A 25,618-nucleotide genomic window follows, 5' to 3' on the forward strand; every position below is an offset into this window, starting at 1 on the left:
ACTACATGAGATATATATTTATATTATTTATTTATATCATTTATATATTCATTCAACAAGTATCTACTGAGCACCAAGTACTGTCTAGGTGTGGTAAAAATATTCAGCAGCAAGAAGTCAGATAAGGTCCTCATTTTCATGTACCAGTAAGGGAAAAACAGTAAATATAAAATTAAAATAAATGATAGCGATAAAGGTCACAAAAATAGAACAGGGCAATCTGTTCATGAAGGCCTCAGAAGATGAGTAGTCTATCTTCGAGTTGGTCAGGAAAGCTTCTGAGAAGTCTACAGTTGAGCTAAGACTCTGGTGATGAGATGCAGCAAGCAACATGAAACCATGGGAGCAGAATATTCCAGGAAAGGGGAACAGAGAAGCATGGCACTATGGCTTATGCCTGTAATCTCAGCATTTTGGGAGGCTGAGGCAGGAGAATCACTTGAGCCCAGGAATTTGAAATCAGCATGAGCAATGTAGTGAGACCCTATCTCTACAAATAAATAAATAAATAAATAGATAGATAGATAAATAGATAAATAAATAAATAAATAAAATAAAATAAAATGAAAAATAAAAACTGTGGTAGTGCATGCCTGAAGTCCCAAATTCTCAGGAGGCTGATGTGGGAGGATTGCCTGAGGCCATGAGGTCAAGACTGCAATGAGCTATGATTGCAGCATTGCACCCTAGCCTGAGTGACAGCGAGATTCTGTCTAAAATAACAAATAAAATAATAATAATAAAAAGAGGGAACAAACAGAGCAGGAGTCCCTAAGTAGAAACAAAATTGGCTTATTTGCACAATAACTACAATAACAACTAAAGCCAAAGTGTCTGGAGGTAGAGAGTGAAGAAGAGGTGGCGTGCCATGAACACAATAGGGGAGGAAGAATGGAGATTGTAAGGGCCTTCTAGGTTATGGTAAGGAGTTTTTATTTTATTCTGTGATCAATGGGAAGCATTCGAGACTAAGCAGGATCATAATGCATTTTGCTTTACATTGAATAATTTTTTTTCTGATTGTTGCGTGTGTGTCCTGAAGGTGGCAGGAATGGTGGTAGGAAGACCAGTTAGGAGGTTATTACAGGATAGAAGGACTTGCCAAGGGTGGCTTGCCACGGTGAGAGCCGTGATGATGGGCAGTGGGGAGATTCAGGTTATATTTTGGAGAAAGAGGTGCCAGAACTTGCTGATGGATTGTTTTTGGAGTGGGGAAAAGAGAATGATCAAATAGAGTTTTGACTTCATCAACAAGGCAAATGGTGATGCTACTTTCTGAGATTGGGGAAGAATCACTTTGTTGGCAGAGGGGAAGAGAAGTCAAGACTTCTGTTTTCACTGTGATAGCTTTGAGAAAATCCTATGACACATTTAAACAGAGATCTCAGTAGTGATAGAAACAAGATAAGGCAAGCTGATAACATGAAAATTTATTTTAGTTTTAGGTCACTTTTGAGAATATGAGATATTTAAAATGAAGAAACAGGTTTATTGAGACTCAGAATTACCTAGCAAGTGGATTCTGGAAAACTACCATATCAGGTCTTTCAATTCTTATCTTTAATAATAGTTCATTCAGGAATATCATTCTCCATTGATAGAGCATTATATAGTAAGACACATTTTAAAGATAGATTTTAAGAAATTTTTATAACATACCAGTAGGAACTTACAGAGAAAAAGATTTCGTTCTGTAATAATAGCATTTGAACTACTGTGCTGTCTGCAGACCAAAGGGTATTCCAAGCACTGAATCCAAGATAGCTAAAGAATGATGGACACAAATTTAAATAGATTCTACATTGGCAAATATTTGCAAGAGTACATGATGCACATAAGTTATTTCTAAAACATATCAGGCAGAAGAATATACCATATTCTTTTGAGCTTATGTAAGTGTATTGTATTTGTTTGTATGTAAGTAGATTTAGACGTACTTAGAAATAATAATCACAAGGCTCAGTAATCCAATCTTGTTAACAATACCAAAAGTATGAAGTATTCAAATTATGCAAATAGGGCTTTTATTTATGCACTTTTATTTGGAGAAAAAGGTGCCAGAGCTTGCTGATGGATTGTTTTTGGAGTGGGGAAAAGAGAAATTATCGAACAGAGTTTTGACTTCATCAACAAGGCGAATGAATGGTGATGCTACTTTTCTGAGATTGGAGAAGAATCACTTTGTTGGCAGAGGGCAAGAGAAGTCAAGACTTCTGTTTTCACTGTGATAGCTTTGAGAAAATCCTATGACACATTTAAACAGAGATCTCAGTAGTGATAGAAACAAGATAAAGCAAGCTGTGTAATAGATTCAAGTGTGCAAAATTACGAAAGGAGCCAGTTGTAATCATTTGGGTTCCATGGAAAGCAGAGTTTGCAGTTGAGATTTGTGTTCAGGTGGTTTATTGGGAGTGGACTTACAGAATGACATTTTTAATGGGAAGAGGGAAGGAAGCCAGATTTCATAGAGCAAATGTTAAGCTCCAATGTAGTTGCAACAGAGCCCTCAGCCAATCCCCTGTGGAGCTCTCAAGCTGGGATGGCCTTTTTGAGATGTCTTGAATTGAGGTAAGGGGTCTGGGATTTTGTAAGCCATCTCTGACTAGTGATTTAATGTGGGTATAATTTTGGGCAAAATAGTTTCTTGCAGCTGAGGGCCATCCTTAGGCTGTCATCAGAAAACACACCCACCAGCTGGTAAGCGAGTGCCTTAGTCCCCAGAGGGGGTGTTGCTCAGATCCACTGCCTTGTATAATAGCTTCATTCGATCTGAAGATGATTCCTTCAGGATCCCAACTACTACAGTAAGGTTTGTAGGAGGAACTGCGGCCCCCACTATGGCTCTTGTTCTCAGCGCTGCAACTGGTAACTCATTATTTCCCTCCTCTACTATCCCTTCTAGATTCCCCTTAACCTCAACTGGCACCTCTGTTGGTCTAGGAGGCTTACCTGGTAGGATCACTCACAGCCTACCCCTAAGGGATCACCATGCTCTTCTTAGGTCCTAGCTGGTACACTTGTCCATTTATTTTCAAATGAAGGTCTACTTAAGGAAAATGATGCTTTTCCTTACAAGCTGGTCACTTGGCTCAATGAGCCCAAAGTGATTGTGCAGTAGTTTGACTCTTTCTATCTCCCTTCATGGACACATTCTACTTTAGTTAGTTGCAGGCAAGATGAATTGCTACCAGCAGCAGAGACCAACACTGAGTTCCTGGTATGGCACCATCCCTTGAGAAGACAAAATATTCTTTAGTGGCAAGTCTATTAGACTGGACTTCTAATATCCCGGAGTCAACTCTATTATGTTACCTCTTCCAGTATGGAAGGGGTCCAGTGGAATTGACATGTCACCTTGTGATGTTTTATGTGCATAAGAGATATGCCACAGGGGACTTGGTTTTGGTCATTGTTGCTGCCAGATTGTCCATTCATGAGCAGAATAGCTATCTAAGCTTCAGTGAGTGAAGAGCTGTCCTGTTTGGCCCAACATATCCTCCCTCCATCCCTGCCAATGTGGCTACTCTTTTCATGCACATATTATTCCAGCATTGGGGTGACTGATGACTTAGGCTGTGTAATGTCCTCTGTCCAAGTCATCTGGTCTACTTTGTTAATTAGTACCTATTCTTGGGTGGTGGATGATCTCTAGTGGGCATTAATAGATGATACAAAGATCTTCAGACTTTGTGCCCAGTCCCATATTCACACATCTCTTTGCCTTATTATCCCTGATCTTTCAATCTTTCTCCTTCCAAGCTCCTGACCAACAAACTAAGTCATTTTTCACTGCCTATAATAGGGCTCAGGCCAATTATTTTTCTTTTTTCTTTTTTTTTGATTTTTTGAGATAGAGTCTCGCTCTGTCACCCAGGCTGGAGTACAGTGGCGCGATCTCAGCTCACTGCAAGCTCCACCTCCCAGGTTCACGCCATTCTCCTGTCTCAGCCTCCTGAGTACAGGTGTCTGCCACCACGCCCGGCTAATTTTTTGTATTTTTAGTAGAGACGTGGTTTCGCCGTGTTAGCCAGGATGGTCTCGATCTCCTGACCTTGTGATCCACCCAACTCGGCCTCCCAAAGTGCTGGGATTACAGGCGTGAGCCACCGCACCCGGCTGGCCAATTATTTTTCTACTTTGAGTGGATGACTAGGAGCACCACCTGAAGCTCCTCTGGGAGGATTTCGTCACTGATGTTTTTCAGAGCTACCCTAAGAGTGTGGCAGTAGCTCATTTTTGTTTTGCATTTTCATATCAGTCTAAACCATCCATGATTTTCTCCTTCATCAGTGGGTCATAAGGGCACACTCCATCCTCCATGCAGCCACAGGGCTAGTGCAACAGTAGTAGATGATCTCTAAGGAGGCAGGGAAGACAGGGTTGGGTAGAGGGAGCACTTGAAACGTGATTTAGTTGTAACAGAGCCTTCGGCACACCCCATAGGGAGCTGTGTAGCTAGTATGGATCTTTAGAGATGTCTCAAAATGAAGTCAGAGGGCTGGGCCTCTGTATTCCTGACTGGACCAGTCCAGTCACTGGGTGTGGGATGCCTCTGGGGAGTGGAGGTAACCTTGGGTGAGGCAGTTTCCTCACATTCAGGGCAATTCCTACATGGAGCTAAGCTGTGAGTTTAGTAAGCAACCTCCCATGTAGCTAGGGGAGCTAGTGCCTAAGTCTTGAGTGCTGGGTCCTGGCACACCGAAGATCCATTACACTAACTCCAAATCATGTAAATTTTCCCAGGAAAATTCACCATCTGAAAAAATAAGACACACACCCACACACACAAAACTGGATTAGTTGAAGCCAATATAATATACAAACAAGTAGCATTTTGAATTTGGGGGATTGAGCATTCTGATAATCTCAATAATTGGGCATCTTATGAGTAGTTGTTGAGATTTGAATGCAGGAATGAAGGAGCAGAGTGTTGGAACTGAAATGAAATGTATTATCACATCCATGTCTGTCTGAAACCTGATCCATGCCCCCTTATTTGTGAACTCAGTGAAAGGTACTAAGAAGAGGCATCACCATGTATGCAGTCATCTGACATAAAAGCCTGGTTATCATCCATGACTCTTCTCTTGTTTTCATGTTAGAGTCCGTCCTCGCATCCTGCAGATGGTCACTCTGTGCTTTCTCTTGAATTCTGCACTCCTCTTCATATCTGTTGCCTTAGTTCAGGCTCTACTCACTTTTTACCTGCATCATAAAAACAGCCTCCCGCTTTGTTTCCCTCCCTTCCAACTCACAGCTTCCTTGGGCTTTTGTACACTGTACTAAACGTGAGCCAGAATGATTTTTCTAGAGTGTAAATCTGATGACATTAGGCCCCTGTTTAGAATTTACGAATGGCTATTTATTGCTCTCCTCATAAAATCCAGTCCCTTAAACTGGAATACAGACCTATTCCTGACCCAGTCCCTGCCTGTCCCACTGAACACTCTCTTATCACTCCTGCCTGGGCCCCAACCTTTTTTTTGAAGCCTTATGAACCTGGTGTTTCATTCACATGTACTACTGTCTCTGCCTTTTGGTCTATACGTTGGTTGTGGCCTTTGCTTGAAACTTTCTTGTGGTAGGCAGGACAATGCTCTTCCCTTCTCCCAAGATGTCTGTGTGCTAATTCCTGAAACATGTGAATATGTTACCTTAAATGGCAAAAGTGACTTTACAGATTTGATTAAGCTAAGGGTCTCGAGATGGAGAGATTATCCTGGATTATCTAGATGGACCCAGTGTAACCACAGGGTCCTTACAGGAGGAAGGGTCAGAGTCAGAGAAGGTGATGTGATGTCACTGCTAGAAGTGATGGTCAGAGTGATGTCACTGCTAGAAGTGGTCCATAAACCAAGGAATGCAATGCCACAGCTTCTCCCTTAGCACCTCCAGAAGGAATGCAGCTCAGCTGGCACCTTGATTTTAGCCTGGTAAAACCCCTTTCAGATTTCTAACCTCCAGAACTGTAAAATAATGAATGTCTCCTGTTTTAAGCCACTAAATATTTGGTAATTTTGTATAGCAGCAATAGGAAACTAACACACCTTCTCTGTGGCTAAATGCTATTAATCATTTAACACTCAGCTGAAGCAACGATTCTGGTTTAAGAGATTCTCTTCTATGTTCCTACGGTGAACTCAATATTCCTTCTATTTTACTATGGATATCTATTTTCTCTCTCCCTCTCTCCTGTCTCTTCTCTCTCCTTTTTCAAACCTCTTGCATTCTGCCCTAGAGCTGTGACTCTGTCCTATGTTATTTGAGTCCTAGGTAGCAAAGGGCCTGGTTCATAGGCTTCATGAAGTTGTAGCGCCTCCATCTCTGTGTCCCTCTGCGGTTGTCCTCACGACAGGACTTTGAAGCCACCAGTGCCACCTGTGTGTTGATGCCCTGCTTCCTGTTTTGAAGACTTATGCTTATTAGGGGTTTAGGTAAAGAGGGAAGAAAGTAATTCATTCAAATCGTCTCAGATGAGCTTAGAAAGTTCTAGGGCCTGTGCTGGGATGGGAAGTCTTTCTGCAGAGGATTCAGGGCTATGTATACACCTCTGGAATAGAAGACCTCACTCTCAGCATCACAGAAAATGTTTCCTGAGGCTTTTCTTCCCCACTCTGGGCTGTACTCCTGGGATCCTGAGAGGTGGTCTCCAGCTTCGCCCTGAGGTCCCACTCTCCACAGTCCACTGTGACCTCTCCTTTCTGAGGCTCCCAGGCCCGACCGCCCCACAGCCTTTCTCTGAACATTTCTCTGTTCCTCTGTTTTTTTACCTGCTCTATTTTCATGACCTGAACTTGATCATTTGCTCCCCTCAGGCCTTCTCTTTTGATTCTCTAGAGACTGTTTTAGAAATTAAAAACAAATATTCCAAATTGACTTCTCCTCAAGGCTATGTGCTTGCCTCTGGCGGACTAGAGGGGATGTCACAGGAAGTTCAGAAAGGAAAACACAAATATTTAAAATAATGATCTTGCTACATTCCAGTCTTGTTATAAATATTTGTTAAATGGATGAGCATTGAGAAGGAATGGGAGAGAATGCCCAGGTTTTGGTAAGGGAAGTAATTTTCAGCTCTAGGCTTTTTGGGGGGTTTCCACTGGTGGCACTTACAGCACTGGCTGATAATCATTGTTTTAGAAAACCTTCAGGGCTGAATGTTTTGGTTAGAAACTGAATAACTTGGAAGATTCTATCAAAAGTCTGTAGTGAAGACATCTCTGATTTTTAGGTAACCAGACGAGAAAAAATATAGTGCAGGCAACCCAAGCACCTGCCTCCCTACACTCCCTTTCAAGAATCACATATTTACATATAATGGGGAAAAGCATGGTTTTGCCTTATAGCTCTCTGTTCTCCTCAACGCCATAGGCAGCTCTTTGTCACTCCTCTTTCCTGTGGGCCAACCCTTCCTTTGCTACAGTCATCCTCTTGAACTTCTGCAACTAGGCCCAATGGTGACATGAATGGAAGACACATTCTAAGAACCCTAGTGAAGTCCTGAAATCTCTGGTAGCCCTAAACCCTGTATATACTGGTTTTTGTATACTTACATAGTATGATAAAGTCTTCTTTATAAATGAGTCAAGTAAACAATTAGCAACAAAAGCAGATATTAGAATAATTATAACAATATATTGTCATAAAAGTTATGTGAGTGTGGCCTGTTTCTTAAAATATTTTTTTGTACCGTATGCACCCTTCTTGTGATCATGTGAGATGAGAAAACGCCTGTGTGATGAGATGAATGATGTAGGCATTGTGACGGAGCATTAGGTCAATAGACCTTCTGAAGTGAGGATTGTCTGCTTTTTCACTTACTGTACTTGGAGCATGGTTGATTGCAGGTAACTGAAACCATGAAAGTGAAACTGTGGCTAATGGAAGACGACTGTGCATCCTACTCTTTGCCAACAGAGCCTGGCTATGGGAAGGCTACAGGTCCCTTAACTACCCTGTCCATTTGTTCTTTCACCACTGCCACTCAAGGAGTAGATATGACTGATAGTAACATGTACTGGGTTAATTTATGGCAGTGATGACACAGTAGGAGAAAATTTGCAGCTAATGTTTAATATTTCCCGTGGTCCCTCATGGAGATTGTCATATTGATGCACTCAGTTTGTAATCTCACCTTTCTTTCAGGCTTTTGGTGAAGTCAGGTGCGTTATACATCCACCCTGGGTCTCCCCATCAGCTTCAGGGAATCCCACCCTGTAGCTATAAAGTTTGGTCTGATCTAAGATTCCATCTTTCTCCCTATCCTCCCTCCCTTCCCTTCTGTAATACAAAGACCCATTCCCATGACTTTGAAATGATGACCTCTAAAGACTTTCTGATGTTTTCAATCTGGGGCCCTCAGTGTCCCAGTCTATCTCTGGGGCAGCCTGGGGAAAATTTCAGTCCTCCAGCTGCATTTGTCATATTTGTAGATGGCAGAAAATCCAAAATCACTGTGAGACCTCTGTTAATGGTTTATAATGGGTAATAGCTGAAATTTTCAGATAATTTCCCATCATTACATTGGAGGGAAGAGACTGAAAGGGGAACATAAATCATGCTTTGCTCTTTAGCAAAATCCCCATGCTGGGGTAGGGGGACTTTCCTGTCTATTATTTAGGAAGTACATCTTCATTTGATGGTTGCCTAGTTTTGTTCCAACATGGATTTCTCTTCTCTTTAAAGGCGTTTGGATTAGATGTAGTGTGATCCCCTTCTTTCCTCCCCTCTCCTCCTACATTGCCCAGAGAATGGGTTTTTAAAGCAATCTCAGGTATTTCACCAAGTAATGTGTCCCTAGTGGGAAAAAGTCATAGCTTTATTGATTAAAATCTTGGTATAACATTCATAATTGGAATTTTCCTGTAATTTGGTACCAGGTTGCCTCACTACTTTCTCTAGGGACTATATATCAAATGCTATGTTTCATGCTCTTGTTTGCTGATAAGGGCCTGATAAAACCACTAGTTTGACCTGATATTCAATTTCCGGAGATGAAAGCCCTGGTATGGATTGCCAAATGTCCTCAAATACAGTGACAATCCATCCCAATATTTTAAAAGAAATGTATGACTACGGGGAAAAAAATATCTTTGGGTTTGGGTGTGTGTTTTTGTTTTCTTCCTCTACCTTCAGTGTGTATTTTTATCTATTGCAAACAATTTTCAATCAATAATTAAAACTGATAAACAGATCTACAGGGGGAAAAAAAAATCCTTCAGCTTGAGTTTAATAGATTGCCTCTCAAAGTCATTCCCTGACACAGCAAGTTGCCGAGGGAGTTTGTGCTAGTAAATAGGAAAGAATGGGGTTGATTAAAAAGTAAAACAATACAAAACCTGACATCCTGTTGTGAGTTTAAAAATAAAGCAAAATGACTATTAGCAACCCATGTTGATTTCTGTCAAATTATCTTTATCGCATGGTAAGGATAAGGAGGAATAACACATGGCTTCTAGTCAGAGCAACTTTAGGCTTTATGGGAATTCATGATTTTTTTTTTTAACCCTCCAACTTCTGTCTTTTTTGTTTTCTTACGACGTTTCTCCTGCAGAGACTCATGAGACACCTATTAGTCAGTGAGGAGCCTGAGTTGCTGCAGGAGGAGAAATGGGATGTCTTTCAGCTTTTCTTTTGTGTAGATCTGTTGCATGTTTACTAAGGTGAAAGGATTAGTGCCCTGGAGATCATTTGCTTTCATAAGCTTTAAACCAGAGCAGCAAAAGTTTCATGCCTTGATTCTCTTCCAACAGCTCTTTCTCGCAGCAAGGCATAGAGGAGCAAGCTGAGACCTACAGATTGCCAACAGACTCTTCCAGCAAAATTGCCCTGTCTCAATCAGTTAAACTGGGTGGGAAGGGAGAGTCTCTGCCAGTTTTCTCCCATCTCTTTCACCATGTGGTGAGACACCCGAAGCATTCCATGGGGCTTTAGGATCAAGACGAAACACTCCAGATTTCTAAGTCTCACTAATACCCAGACCCCAGACCATATGTATGGATAATTCACATACTTTCTAACCTTTGCATTTTGTATATAAACTCTTTGTCAAACACTGGTTTTCTGGAGCTTCATATATAACAAAAAGTTAATAAGAAAACAGATATAGAATTTTTTTTGGTACCCTAACCACTATTTCCATTTAATATAAAAAATAGTAGTAAATATAGAAAACCAAAATTTTGCTTTCTGGTGATTTATAGCAGGTACTTTCCCATATGACAGGCATCTAAAAGATAATGACTTAAAATGTTGGTTTTGAAATGGAATATAATAGAAGCTAGAATGACAGCTGCAAAATAAACAATAACCCAAAAGCTGGTTTGAAACAAATTCAAAACCAGGTAAATGAAAGCAGGTCCCTGTTCCCAAATTACTTTACTTAAGAAATAAAATAAGGAAAGCAAAGCAAAAAGAAAGAAATTTAATTTAATATTCTTTATATCAACCTTCTTTCCCCCAACTCCCTTGAAATTTGGATGTGGCTGCAGGAGTGACTATACCCTTTTACCGAGATATTTATGTGGTAATGGACATCATACCCCCTTTTACTAGGCAGTGATCCAGTTCTCAAATGAACTGATTAAATCACCTTCTCCATTTTGAGCTTTGGAAATAAGGAAACTGTAGGAAAAAGCAAAATAAATTTTCACTGTGAATTCACAGATTTTCTGGCCTTTGTATTTTTATACAAGCATAATCTTGATAGCTTCAGAATAACCAAATCATAAACTCTAGATATTAAACTTGAGTTCCAAGTACAGTGATCAATTCTGTATTTGGAGAATTTAAAATCTATGAATTATCTACCACTCTGCTTATCCTCGAAGAATGATTTCACCTCAGGGAGAAATAGGTAAGATCTTGAAATCTCTGCTATAAAATCTGCAAAACTACCCACCACTACCTGGTCCTCATTTCCTTCCCTCTATTTATTATGAGAGGGAGCCTGATATTTCAAGGCCTATCATTCCCCATGTTTAAGTCCCTTCTTCTTCTGCTCCCTGGCTACCACTCACTATTCTTTCTCATTTTATTTCTATGTCTTAAGTCTCTGATCTTCTCTTTTTCTTCCATTTAGAAACACAACAAATAAACAAAAACAAATATTTAAACCTCATTTTTTCTTCTTCTTGTTTTTTTGTTTTGTTTTGTTTTGTTTTGAGACAGAGTCTTGCCCTGTTGCACAGGCTGGAGTGTAGTGGCTCACTGCAGCCTTGAACTTCTGGGCACAAGGGATCCTCCCACCTACTGGGTAGCTGGGACCATGATTTTCTTTCTCTTCTTCTTCTTCTTTTTTTTTTTTTTTTGTAGAGGAGGGTCTCACTTTGTTGCCCAGGCTGGCCTCAAACCCTCAAACTCCTGGGCTCAAGTGATCCTCCCACCTCGGCCTACCAAAGTGCTGAGATTACAGTCGTGAGCCACTGGTCCTCCAAAACCACTTTCTTGATTCTAGTTAGCTTTCCCTCCATCCATCTATTGGCTACCTTTCTTCTTCCTTTTACAGCTACACTTCTCTAAAGAGTTGCTACCAAGGGCCTCAAGCTACATTTGCAGGTCAAAAATAAGGTATTTTGGTAAACATCAGTAGGTTCTGATCCTTAGAGGCAGAGAAGGATTTATGACTCCTCCTTGTCATCTTACTTCCAGGTCGTGTGTTATAATGGATGCAAGTCTCGGTTTGAAATCTGCTATTTATACCAGTATTTGTTATAAAATAGGCACAAAATGTATAAAACCAGTTCCTATAAAATCAACTGAGACCATTGCTATCTTTTGGCATTTGCATGAAATAATTCCTCTAAAGTAACACCTGACACACTGTGGGATTTCTAATTGGATTGGGCATCAGAGCCCTTTATGTGTGGAGGACACAGAAGTTGGAAACCTAGGCTCTAGTTAGGAGGTGTTAGGCTATTAGGTTTGCTAGATTCTTTCATTTCTTTCAGATGGAGAAGATAGAACCCACACAGTCTCTTTTGTTCTCCAAATATCATGAACCCCACTCATTTCACAAAAGAAAATTTATTTCCAACATCCATTAAGGTAATTAACTATCTGGGGCAGATTGAGATAGTATTTGAAGCACTTGTCTTAGTGCCTCTGTAAGTCTGGATTCCTAATGACATTCCTCTAAGAGCTAACTAACCTCCTACTGAGGTCTGATTAAAGTTAACTTACATGCACATATGAATCATACTGCTTATTCTGAAGAATTTTAAAGCATGTGGCTACTTAGTCATTGAACAATTGTCACTTATCCTTATTTCTGCTCTGTTCTCACTTGCAGCTCTATTCATTCTCAGCTGCCTTCTGTCCCCATTGCCCCAAATAATTGTTCTCTCTAAGATCATTAATAATCTCCGTGTTGAAAAAAGTCCAGTGGACACACCTCAGTCCTCGTTTGACTTCATTTCTGGTTCCTTTTAGCACAGCTGGTCATGTCTACTTTCTAAATACCATACCCTACAGATTTTCTTCCTGCCACACTAAGCCACCTTGGCCTCCATGGTTGGTTCCCCAGGTAAAGAAGATGGAGAATGAGCAGAATGGTTTCTTTCTTAAGGATGACTTTCCAGGTTCACCTCAAATATTATTACCTATCATTCCACCTTAAAGATGATAAAAATACAGAACCAAGACTTGGAACTTTATAAAATCAGATGTTAGCTGGATGCTGAAGAACCAATAAAGGAGTCTGAGAAGTACTGGCCAGGGAGGTAGAAGGAAAATCACCACAGGGTAGAGAGTCAGGAGTGTGTTCCAGGAACAGGAAAATTAGACAACATATTAAACACTACTGAGAACCCAGTTAGGATGAGGTCACAGAATAAATCAGAGAACTAATAAAATGGAGCTTGCTGGTCATGGTTGTGACAACAACAATATCAGTGCAGTGGTGGGGACAGAAAACAAATGGGGTTGGAGCAGGGAGAAATGAAAATGGGAGATAAGAATGAGAGAATTTCTTTAGAAAATTTGTATTGTGAATTGGAGCAGAGAAATGGAGTGAGAGTTGGAAGGAGATATAGGATCTGTCTTAGTTCAGAATGCCAGAACAGAATACCATAAGCTGGTTTAGGCAACATACATTTATTTCTTACAGTTTTGGAGGCTGGGAAGTCCCAGGTGTCAGCAGACCTGGTGTCTGGTGAGGCCATTCTTGCTACCACATGCTTGTGTACTGATGGGAAAGATCCAATAGAGAGAAGGAAATTGATGATGAGTAAAGAGGGTATGAAATCCTAGAGAGGATGAGGAGGATGAATTTTGTAACACTAGTAGGGGGATTGGTCCTTGATAGGAGCAGGACAGTCCTTCAAATGTAATAGGAGAGAAGAGAGAAAATAGTTAACTGTATAATTTTAGAAGTTGAGATGAATTGGAATTTAATAATTTTTAAAACTATTGGAGGCCGGGCGCGGTGGCTCAAGCCTGTAATCCCAGCACTTTGGGAGGCTGAGACGGGTGGATCACGAGGTCAGGAGATCAAGACCATCCTGGCTAGCCCGGTGAAACCCCGTCTCTACTAAAAAATACAAAAAACTAGCCGGGCGAGGTGGGGAGCACCTGTAATCCCAGCTACTCGAGAGGCTGAGGCAGGAGAATGGCGTAAACCCGGGAGGCGGAGCTTGCAGTGAGCTGAGATCTGGCCACTGCACTCCAGGCTGGATGACAGAGCAAGACTCCATCTCAAAAAAAAACAAAAAACAAAAAACAAAAAACAAAAAAAACTATTGGGATCATCAAATAGCCAGAAGGAAGAACTTTTGCCTTCTGTAGAAATTGGGTGTAAATAACTTGTTAAAATGTTGAAGGTGCATTGCTACATTTGCTGCTTTGGAAAAGATTTTCATATAATATATAAAAGTATAATAAGGAATATCAGGCATGTGTGTGTGTGGGTACTCAGGTAAAGGATGTGAGATGCACATGGATTCTGAACTTTTATGTGACTGGGCTAAGATATGCATGTTGTCATTGCTTTAAAAATCTTATACTTTTCTGTATGATTTGAAAGATATCTGCTTCAATGGAAGATAACAATTAAGAGGCAATAGCATAAATAATTTTCATCCAATAAATTCACTTTCTTAATTGATAAGTCAAAATGGTAACAATGGCAATGCCATGTTGATTCACGAGCCACCTGTACACTGAACAAACCTATCAATTAAATGCAGGTTTTTGTTCTAAAAGGAGGGTATGTCCTACTTTTCTCTGTGAGTACTTCAACACAAAAAGGTGAACTACTCTGTTTTGCAAGTTTGTGAACAAGTGGTTTTGCTACAAAATCACCACTGACACCACACAGGATGTGCTTGGGGGAATGCTTCTTGAGGAAAAATTAAAAATACCAAGTGTCAATGACCACTCTGGTGGTTAAACAAAATCTCGGGCAGCATACTGCTGTAGACTTTTAGCTTCTTCATTTTTTTTTTTTTTCCGTTAAATAGAACCAATTAATTCTTACTTGAAATTTCCAAATACATGAGGTTTCACTACCATTTTGGGGGAATGGAGCCAGTGTTTTCATTGTCACACATAGACTTTCACTAATGTATTTTTCCTCAAAGGCAACTAGATATTCATGTTACTACTGCTTTTCCTTAGAAACAGAAGTCTCCCGATCATAATTACAGGCTTTGAGCAAAGGCAACAGTAGTGAAGAAACCCAGAGCTCTGTAAACATTACTGAAGAACCATGCCAAATATATGCATAAATTCAGGTATGGGAAAACTTCGGGCTTAATGTTCTTAAGATGATATTTGAAGAGTGTTTCCAAAAATAAGGTTTTATAAGGGATTTTGAAAATTCGTTTGTTTTTAAAGGAAGTTTTAGCTTGTCTGGTTGTGCAGATAATCTTCCTTTCCTAAATCAGTGCCTTGCTGTTTTGTTAAGTCTAGGGTGCAGCAGACTGAAACAAAAGGTGCGAAGTTCTTCTCATCCATCTTAATGGGGTGTTAATGACTGCAGAGGCTGACTGAGACCATTTAAATGTGAGCGCTATTAATCACCTAGAAAAAACACAAACACCCAGCTCAAGCCACTGAAATGTAATTGTAAGGGACAGTTGGGTCAAATTTTGTTTTTGAATGAACACTTGTATAAAAAAAAATGAGCTGCCCCCAAGCCAGCTTGGCAGATTTAAAGCCAAGCTTACAGGCAACTGCCTTCTAATCTTTTATTGAGATTTGAAGAGGTGGTTTCTTCCATGAACTTGCAGTTTAGCTGTTCTGCATCTAGTGAACAACTTTTACCAGCGGTACAAATTTCTACTAGGCAGTCACTTGCCAAATTATATTTCCTTAAGAGGACTTCCTATGTATCCTTTGACTTGGAAATGTGTGTGTGTGTGTGTGTTTTAAGTGCTTCAAGGATATTTTATTCAAGGTTTTAAATAATTTCCTATTTCCATAACTTGCTTGTTCTGACTCTTTTTGCAATGTGTTTGTCATGTCTGAAACTATTGTTTTCTCAGATTTTTGGCAGGGTTGGGGGTTGGAATGGGCTGTGGTGAACCTTGGCTTTAACTTGGCAAAATTGGCAATATTTCTGGAAAACAAAATGAAAGATCTACAGGAGCATTTTTTTTTTTTTAATTGTTGTTGCTGTTTTACAGGGTGGGCTAATGGAAGAGTAGAAATGTAGCAATTATACTTTACAGAAAATCAGAGTCTGGCTTCTGTATTAAATGTAATCTAACGTATTAAATTGATAGAAATACACATGGTGCTAGGTTTCTGTGGAGTTCGGCACATACTCTTGGCCATCTCATTCACACATTGCCTAAAGTTTGAGATTAGTAATCAAGAGGTGGTTTATTTATTTTTGCTTTTCTATACACGGCCAAAGTGCATGATCTGTCTTTAGGGTATGGGGATATGGGAGGTAGGGGGATCGCTCTGGTCTGGGGTTCTTTGCCTGTGATGTTGTTACCCATCGATAACTACCACTGGTGGCAATGACCTGGCCTGGACTGATCTGACCCTGTTTCATGTACAAGATGTAAGTTTGGAGGGTATTTATCTCCACTGTTGAACATGTTGTTGATTTTTATTTTTTGACAGGAGCAGCCAAGCCACTTTTGGTTTCACCACTCCTTACATTCACCCTTTGCTTGTTGCCTAGGGCAGAAGTCACTTGGAAAGTTCACAAAGGAAATAAAATACTTCGGTGGCCTCTGAAGTTAAATAAAATACTTGTCTAAGGGTTAGGTATTTCCCTCCTCCCTTTCCCAATGGAAAGAGGCAGAAAAGCTGTGGATTTTAATAAGGCTAACATTCTAGGTTTGGAAAAGGTCAAGTGACCACAAATGCCTGATAAAGTATTTGCTTTTTTTCGGTATAACATTTGAATTTTAAAATATGATATTTAAGGCAATTATTCTTCAGAAGTTCACTAACTTCAAATGAGTAGGTTCTAAGGGCTAAAAATGCTTCGTATTGTCCAAGAGTTGTCACTGATGTTGCTGTCATTGTGACTTAAGGGAGGATTTGAAATGTATTATGTTTAAGATATTGCCAGCCTCTTCCCCAGTGCCTGGTGGGTGGGGAGAGAAGAATGGGTTAAAAGGCAATTTGAGCTGCAATCAAATAATATCAATGTATATATACAGTACAAGTTATATGTTGTTATTTAGTGTCTTCAGTTACCCATTGTGAAAGTTGGGGTGAATCTTTTGAAAAGCAGTGAATGTTGCCCACTTCCTCTTCTTCTCTTCCTGTTGTATTATGAGTTGTCAGTTAGCCTTTCTCTAGTCCTTCTACGTTTGAAGTGTGCAGAATATTTAACATTATTCTACTTCTTCTGAGTTGATTTTTTAAAATTCTGAAGTTCCTTCTTCTAAGGCTATCTGTGCATTAAGATGGCTGTTCAGGAGGAAGTGTGGGAACTGATTTAGTTTCCCACCAAGAAGCCCTACACAAATTCAAGTATTAGCCTTGATTCTGGCTCTGCAGTAGCCTCACTGTGTGGTCTTGGCAAGAGGTTGTTATATCTCAGTTTCCCTATCTGTATAAAAGGGGGTAATTACCCTAGCTTACTCAGTAAGTTATAGCCTTGAACAACAAATGAATGATTATAAAGTATTTAAAACTACAAGAGAATGTAGAAATTCTAAGTATTACAGTTTTATTTCCTTACAAGGGGTGATAAAGTAAAAGTGAGGTTTAATAACAAATTGAAATTCCTAGATGAAAGGGGCTGGAGAAGTTCAAAGTCATTTTATTATTATTAATAATAGGTGTTGTACCACCCTCGTTCACCCTCCTCATCTAATCAGCATGCATTCCTTGGATTAAAGGGAGAGTTCTCTCTTCAAATGACTTTTATCTACAGTGTTGAGACATTCCTTATCCTGTTTTATGGATATGGAGTTTTGAGTGACTATAAACAACTCCATTTTTTATAAACTTTTTTTTTTTTTTGAAAAGAAGAGAAGCCAAGTTGCCTCTTGGTTCACCTTCGTAAGCATGTGAAGATGTTTATATGAAGCTCCTTCACAGTTCTGTTCCTGTTTGTGAGACTCCAACCTCTTTGCTCATGGATTTCTTATTCACTCCATAGACATTCTTTGTTTCCCCTTTGTCTATGTGGAAAGCTTCCAATTTTATTTATAGAGAGTCTCAAATCATATCTCTAATTTTAATACAAAACCTCTGTTAAGTCAGAATAAATGGAGAGCATAAATACTTTACTCTAAAATGCTTTACTTTAAACATTTGCAAGAGTGGAGAACAGATTGTAGAAATTCCTCAAGTGAAAGGAACTTGACATACATGACAAATGTGAGGCTCTCCTGGCTGAGGGGATGAGAAGATGTGGAGCCAGCATCGACATGAGTCAGAGTGAGGCTAGGCAAATAGAAGAACTCAGCTTCCAACCACTCTCATTCTTTTTTCTTTTAAACAAATTTTAAGGCCTGGAGCAGTGGCTCACGCCTGTAATCCCAGCACTTTGGGAAGCTGATGCGGGCGGACCTGGAGGTCAGGAGATCGAGACCATCCTGGCTAACATGGTGACACCCCGTCTCTACTGAAAATACAAAAAATTAGCCGGGTGTGGTGGCGGGTGCCTGTAGTCCTAGCCACTTAGGAGGCTGAGGCAGGAGAATCGCTTGAACCTGGGAGGCGTAGGTTGCAGTGAGCCGAGATGGCGCCACTGCACTCCAGCCTGGGTGACAGAGAGAGAGTCTGTCTCAAAAAAACACACAATTTAAATTTTCACTTTTTAAAACAATTTTAACTTTTATTTTAGATACAAAGGGTACATGTGCAGGTTTGTTACATGGCTATATTGTGTGGTGCTGAGGTTTAGGGTATGGATCCCACCACCTAGACAGTGAGCATAGTACCCAGTAGGTAATTTTGACAGTTTTTAAACCCACAACCCCCCCCACTCACCCATCTAGTAGTCCACAGTGTCTACTGTTCTCATCTTTATGTCTATAAGTACCCAATGTTTAGTTTGTACTTATAACTGAGAACATGTGGTATTTGGTTTTCTGTTTTTGCATTAATTCATTTAGGATTATAGCCTCCAGTTGCATCCATGTTGCTGCAAAAGATATGATCTTGTTCTTTTTTATGGCTGAGTAGTAGTCCATGGTGTGTATGTACCACATTTTTATTATCCAGTCCATCACAACCATGCTAGTTCTGAATCTTTTACCCTGCCTGGTGAAAACCATAATGAATAAAGTATGCAAAATTTATTTGTGCAAAAGAATAAACAATTATTTACTGCAGTAGTATCTGCTGGTAAGTTCATTTTTTAAAATTCAAAATCTTAATAGGATCTTCTTTTTGATATTGAACTGTTTTGGGATTATGGGAAATGGACGTATATTTAAAATTTAACAAATTGACAAGAGACACAATGACCCTTTAGATAACTGGAGTTAAATAATGACAGAAGAAGTGTTCCAAAGCAGTAGATAATTAAATGTCAAGCAAGAGTGGCAGACAGTGAATGCTGTGGGTCTGGCCTGGCATGTTGTAGGTATTCAAGAAATACTTTTGAATGCGTTCACAGGAAGGTTGGAGTGGCAGCAGAGTCTTGGAGGCTGTTGTTAATGGAGCAGACTCTTGGGAGTCAGTTCAGGTTTAGGGATTGATGTAGAGAAAGGATAAAAAAAGGCATTCGAATTGGAAGACCATAGGGAGAGTTACAAGGAGGGATGATCACCATGTATTCACAAAAAATGAGTAAATCTGTGACTGAAGTGGGGCACTGGCAACTCTTTAATAAAATCACTGCAATGTATAGCTCAAGCTTGTCCAACCTGCAGCCCATGGGCTTCACGCAGCCCAGGATGGCTTTGAATGCAGCCCAACACAAATTCGTAAACTTTCTTAAAACATTCTGAGACTTTCTATTTGTAAACTCTCTAAAAACATTATGAGTTTTTTTTTTAAGCTCATCAGCTATCATTACTGTTAGTGTATTTTATGTGTGGTCCAAGACAATTCTTCCTCTTCCAATGTGACTCAGGGAAGCCAAAAGATTGAATAGCTCAGGCACTGTAGACTATTCATGGAATTGTATAGTTTCTAAGTACTTTGTAGTTTTCCATTAGTTGCATAAGGCTTAAAGAGGCTACAAGTGGGCTGAAAGGGTTGTCTCTTGGGAAGCTGAAGCTATGTGGCACCACTTTGAAGGGAGATGCAGTTTGGGGACTCCTTTTCAGAGAAGTGATAGCTAATGATATGCAACTGTTGGTACTCAGACTGGATCAGAAGGCTTAAATTATTAATACATTCCTTTTCTGAACTAGATTTTTAAGTAACTGTAAATGCAAGCAGGTAGGCTAAGGAAGTCAAGTGATGATGCAAGAACTTTAAGGAGTGCTTACCTATGCTGTGACTAAGATCGTACCATAGACAACCTCCTACATTTTTTTTTAAGGATAGGAAGCCCCTCCTCACTGCCCCGTGTGAATGAAAGCATATTGAGGAAATAGTTAATAATTAGAATCAGGAACCTGATGAAGAATGGCTTGTCAGTGACTCACTCAGTGTACTGGGGCTGAGTTGATTTTTACCAACTCAAGTTTTACAATCTTATTAATGATTGTTAAAAACACAGACAAAGAAAAATATTGCCTTGTTTTCTTTCATCATTATGTGTGAATGTAGCTGCCATTTAATGAGTGTCTGTTACATTCTAGGCTTTGCATATGTGCTTTCAGATATTATCTCCAATTCTTTCCCACATCTCCAAAGTGGTTGCTGCAATTCTTTTATAGTAGGAAAAGTAGAAAAACTGAGCCACAGAGAGGGTTAGCAACTTTTTCATACTTACCCAGTCAGGATTCAAAACCTGGTGTGAGTCCAAAGCCTGCACTCTTTCTGCTATGCCACACTGAGGAGTCTTCTCTGTGTAAAAATTAATTTAAAAATGTGTTATCACTCTTCTAAAGTCTGAAAGTAATATTACCCAGACTACTCTGAGAGTGTGTGTATATATATTTAATTACCCTTATATAAGCCTGGAGGCCTTTTCACACAAGCGCCTCAATGTACTTTGTATATTCTAAAGTTTTTCTATAGGCAGAGATTTAGCGACAAACTAAAGTTAGAGCCATGTGCAGAGAATCCCTTGCCCTTTTCCTTGCTGACTCAGCTTCCAGCAGTCCGTTGTTCGGAACAAAGGCTGCCAGAACCCATGTGTGTGTGTGGAGATATCAGTCCTGAAAGCAGAAATTGGCAACACTCGGAGGATGAAAATGGCTGCAGATGTTGAGGGCGGGGGAGTTCAAAAGCAGCTCTGTTATGTGGAATCCCACATTTGAGACCTTTTTTTGGGGGGGAGTCGGAAAACTAATAGCCCTCCACTTTTGAGTTAAAACGTGATGCTGCTTTCAGAGGAAATATAAAAGAGCCCCTGCCTTCTCTGCCTAGGCTGAGGCGGCCCTACCCTTTGCGGCTCATCAACCTTGTGCTTCAGCCTTGGGCCTGGATTCACACCTCCTCCTTGTGACTGGCACTGGTTGAAAGGAAGGATCATGGCCAAGATGTGATCTAGCTGAACAGAAGGGTGTGGTGCCAGCATGGAGCCCCTCTCTCATGTCTAACCCCTATCACTTCATCAGACCATTTATTTGGCTTCCAATACTTCCATTATTATTTTTTTTGAACTTGGCATTTTTAGACTCAATAGTATACATGTTGTTTAATAAGTATAATTCCTCAAATATAAAAACATCAATAGATTGCCTATTTTCTACCTTTAGCCCCATCCCCACCCCTCCACCCCCCAGGAGGAATTTATAATCCAAAATCAATTGAACAAAACTTGATCCTGTTGTACCTTCCAGAACACTCACTTGTTCCACTGAATTCTTTTCTCTTAATTAGGTTCTGGCTAGGTATATGTGCTATCTTTGTGGAGTCTCATCTCCCATGCTGTATGTGTGTACATCTCAGATCAGTCAACCAGATCAATCTCTCATCTGTGTGTCAATACTTTAACCACACCACCCACTCATCAACTTTTCATTTGAGTTTCAGTCTTTCATTTCTCAGTTTCTCACTTATGTTCAACTGCTCATATGACCCAATGAATAATTCCTTTTGTCTCGCCTCTCAATCACCTTTTGTCCCAGCAATAGAGTTAGAACCTGTGACTTGGCCCATGAACAAGCTTTCAGGCCATGTGGTAGAACTGGATGAGAACTATGGGATTAAAAGTCTGGAGACAAGAGTTTTTTTTTTTTTTTTTTTTTTTTTTTTTCTACTTCAGCAACCTGGGGTTTTGAGTAAGTCTGTTTGCTTTCTGAGCCTCAGTTCCCTCTTTTGAAAAAGAGCTGATGATTGATCTGTAATATTCATTATTCATTGAAGAAGTAGCTAATGAGTGCCTACTTTTTGTGGCTCTGAGCTAGATGTTGTGTAAGGGTGAGAATATAGACCCGGTCTCTGCCCGGAGCTTATAATATGTGGGAGTGTCAACTGTCATTGAAGAATTCCACAAATAACACACTTATCAACCATTATAAATGCTGTGAAAGAGAAGCACAGGGAGCCACAGGAACAGGCAACAGAGATACTAAACTAGTGGGAACAGGCAAGAGGGATATGGGGAGGGATGAGGGATAGTGCAAGAATTAACTAAGCAAAGCGGAGGGGAGAGAGAAGCATTCAGGGCAGAGGAAATAGCCAATGTAAATGCTTCAAACAAGTATATGGAAAGAAATGAATGAAGACCACCAAGGTGGACAGAGACTATAGTGGGAAAGGGAGGCTTAAGATGAGGCTACAGATGTAGAGAGAGGCCAAATTAGGTGAAACCTTTAACCTTAAACTGTATTCTAAGTTCAATTAAAGGATTTGAAAACAGTGGAGTGGCATGAGGTTTGCTTTTTAAAAGTCACTCTGCCTCTGATTAGAGAATAGATAAGAGGAGGTAGAAATAAATGTGGGGCATTTTTAGTATTCTAGGCAAGAGAAGAGTATACTTAGAAGAGGGTGGTAGAAGACGATGGAGAGAAACAGATGGTCCTTCCACGTTTGTCTCTGATGCTTTTTCTTGCAAACCAACCCTGTGAGCCACACAGGAAGTGATCTTGACTCTTCCTGCACTAGGTTTTTGTTTCAGCTTCACATTTGGCACATTGTTTACTTTGTCGTGCTTATTCAATATTTTATTTCCCCCACTGGATTGGAAGCCTCTTACAGCAACTGCAATGTCTTGCCTACCTTTTTATTTTCTAAAAATCCTGACTTTACATATAAAGGGTGCATAGTCATGTGTTCTGGTTGGGTCTATGCTTTTCTTTATGGGCAACTTTATTGGTTGATGTGAAACCGCCATCCAGAGGCAAAACTGAGAGATTTGCTGGCAGGCCTGAGTGGTCTTAAGCCTAAACGTTAGGTTGTATTAGGTGAAATTTGCTCTGCTATCCCCGAGGAAACAAAGGAAGGAGAATGGATGTGGTGGGAGGAAGGGGAAGAAAGGAATTTCTCCTTTAAAGGTCTTAGTTTGGAGTCACACTCTTCCCTGCTTCGTATTCTCCTGCTGCAGCACTGCCGACAGAATTCTCTCACACACACAGTTGCCTAGTTGTTTCAAGGGTTGTATGACAGTAGGAGAAACTTCCGGAGTATCAGGATCATTGACTGAGGCAGATGAAGCCTCACCTGGTGCCGACTATAGGTTTCGTTCCTCTGAGGTGGTCACTGCTTACTCTTCTGAGCCCTTCCTAACCTTTCAGCAATCTTTTCACGTGATTCCTCTCCTCTCCTCAGAGGCTGAGGTACTTTTCTTCAGCTCCTTTGTGGCCATTGGCAGAGCACAGTCCTTTACTGTTTGGATCCCACATTGATCCCTTTTTGGTGTCTGGTTGAAACTCTTGTCTGAGCTGCCAATTTCTTCAGAAATTAGGAGTTTTGTTCTGGGTTCTCTTTCCATAAATTCTATTTCCTCTAGGTTTCTTTCCTTTTGTACTCCAAGAGACTTTTAATAGTCATTCTTCAAGTTTGGGGACTTCGGAGCAGTTCATGACGGGTATTTTCTTTCCCTCATCTGCTTTGTTACAGAAAAAATAATAGGAGAAGAAACTTTAGCTTTCTTCAGTGCCGCTCCTTTTTCCTCAGAGCCTACTTCAAACTCCCTCTGCTACAGTCCCTTTATAGGGCTTGTAATAGATGATAATGTGCTAAAAGCAATCTCTATTAGACTCTGGGAAGTCCTCATTGTCTTCAATTAGACTCGTTAAGATTCTTAAAACCCCCCAGGCACATTTAAACTTAAAAAGCTAGACCTTGGTCTGGGATCACGCTTCATTCATACTTATTTTCTGGTGAGAGTGGTATTTTTCTCTGGTTGATATTTTACAATCTAGAATTACAAAATAGTTGCGGCTGAAAGTCACCTTAGAGACCATCTCGATTCTTATCCATACTCTTATTCTATTGTTAAGAAACCTAAAGGCCTGGTGAATCAAGTAGTTTGTCCTAAGTCATTGAGTTATTTAGTATTAATGACTAGAATCTTTGTCTTCAAAGGCCTAAGTTTCTATTCTTTGTAATTCTCTAATTTTCTACCGAAAGTCTTACAGCAGGACAAAGACATTGTGTGCTCACAAGGCATTGCATCATTCATTCCATCAATCATTTAACAAATATTTATTGAACACCTATATAAGCAAAGAGATGTGCTGGTACATAACGAGTATACATAAGCAGCTTGATTTAAATACAAGCCAAATACAATTAATTTCTGTTAATCATTTATAATTGTAAGTTCTTTTCCTAGGAACTGAAAAAATAAAACCAAAATATATTATGGTTCTATCGTGTACAGAGAGTTACTTTAGGAAGAACAGGGAGAATGCCATGTACTAATTGTGCTGAGTTATGGATTTCTTGAGTTTTATGTAAATGTTTTGGTATGAAAAGAGGCGGGGTAAGCAAGCTTAAGTTTTTGTAAAATAAACATTGGAAATTAAGACCATCTTCAGAATAGCCACGTGGTGGATAAAAAGTTTAGAAAATGCAATGTAGAGGCCAGGCATGGTGACTCATGCCTGTAATCCCAGCACTGTGGGAGCGTGAGGAGGGCAGATCTCTTGAGATCAGGAGTTTGAGACCAGCCTGGCCAAGATGGTGAAACCCTGTCTTTACTAAAAATACAAAAATTAGCCAGGCGTGGTGGCAGGTGCCTGTAATTCCAGCTACTGGGGAGGCTAAGGCAGGAGAATCCCTTGAACTCAGCAGGCAGAGGTTGCAGTGAGCCTAGATGGCGCCACTGCACTCCAGCCTGGGCAACAGAGTGAGACTCTGTCTCAAAAAAAACAAAAACAAAAACAAAGCATAATGTGGAAAGAAATTGTTCTCCCTGAAAACTGTGATCAGGTTGTTTGTTTTACAGGTGGCTTATTATTACATCTTGAAAGGACTGGACATCTGGGCACTGTCTGACATTACTTTTGACTTCGCTGGAGGCAACCTAGAAAGAGAGAGATGTCTCAGCAGTTTCTTTATCAATTATTACCTTTGGATTTAGCCTTCTGTGGTCATTTTGAATAGCAAGCATCTGAGACAGCCAAGTTTGGCAGTAATCACAAAGGTGGGCATGACTGCCAAAACCACAACCCATGGTCAAAAGGATCGTCATCCATTTGGAGATAGGAGTCGTGATGTGATGTTCAAAGAGTGCTGAGTCAGAGGGCCTGGGCCTGTGCCTAGTGCTAGCTTTTCTTCCCTCGTGTGACCTCCTGGCAGGCCACCTAATCCTATGGATAATTTTTCCTCACCCTTAAAATAGTGGTAAAATCTCCTGCCCTACCTATGGCATGATGTTATTTTGAGGATCAAATGAGATTACTAATGCAAAGCTGCTTTCAGAACTCAAAGACATCTGGGAATATAAGGCAGTTTTTGTTTTTTAAAACCTAGAATTTTGACCAGTAACAGAAGTATTTACCTTACAGAGATTAGTGTTTCTTTGGTGGGTGTTGGGAGTCCATGTGCATATTTTACCCTGTGGAAAGCACTTCTGTTCCCCTTGCTTTGAAACTGGCAGGAGATAGGCTCAGGGCTGGTGGGAAGTAGCTAGCCTCTCTTATCCCTTCAAAGAAGCAAGAACGGGACTGAATTTTATTAGAGAGACTTAGTG

The sequence above is a fragment of the Trachypithecus francoisi genome, unplaced genomic scaffold (genome assembly GCF_009764315.1).
Source record: "Trachypithecus francoisi isolate TF-2019V2 unplaced genomic scaffold, Tfra_2.0 Lachesis_group2, whole genome shotgun sequence".
Lineage (NCBI taxonomy): Eukaryota > Metazoa > Chordata > Mammalia > Primates > Cercopithecidae > Trachypithecus > Trachypithecus francoisi.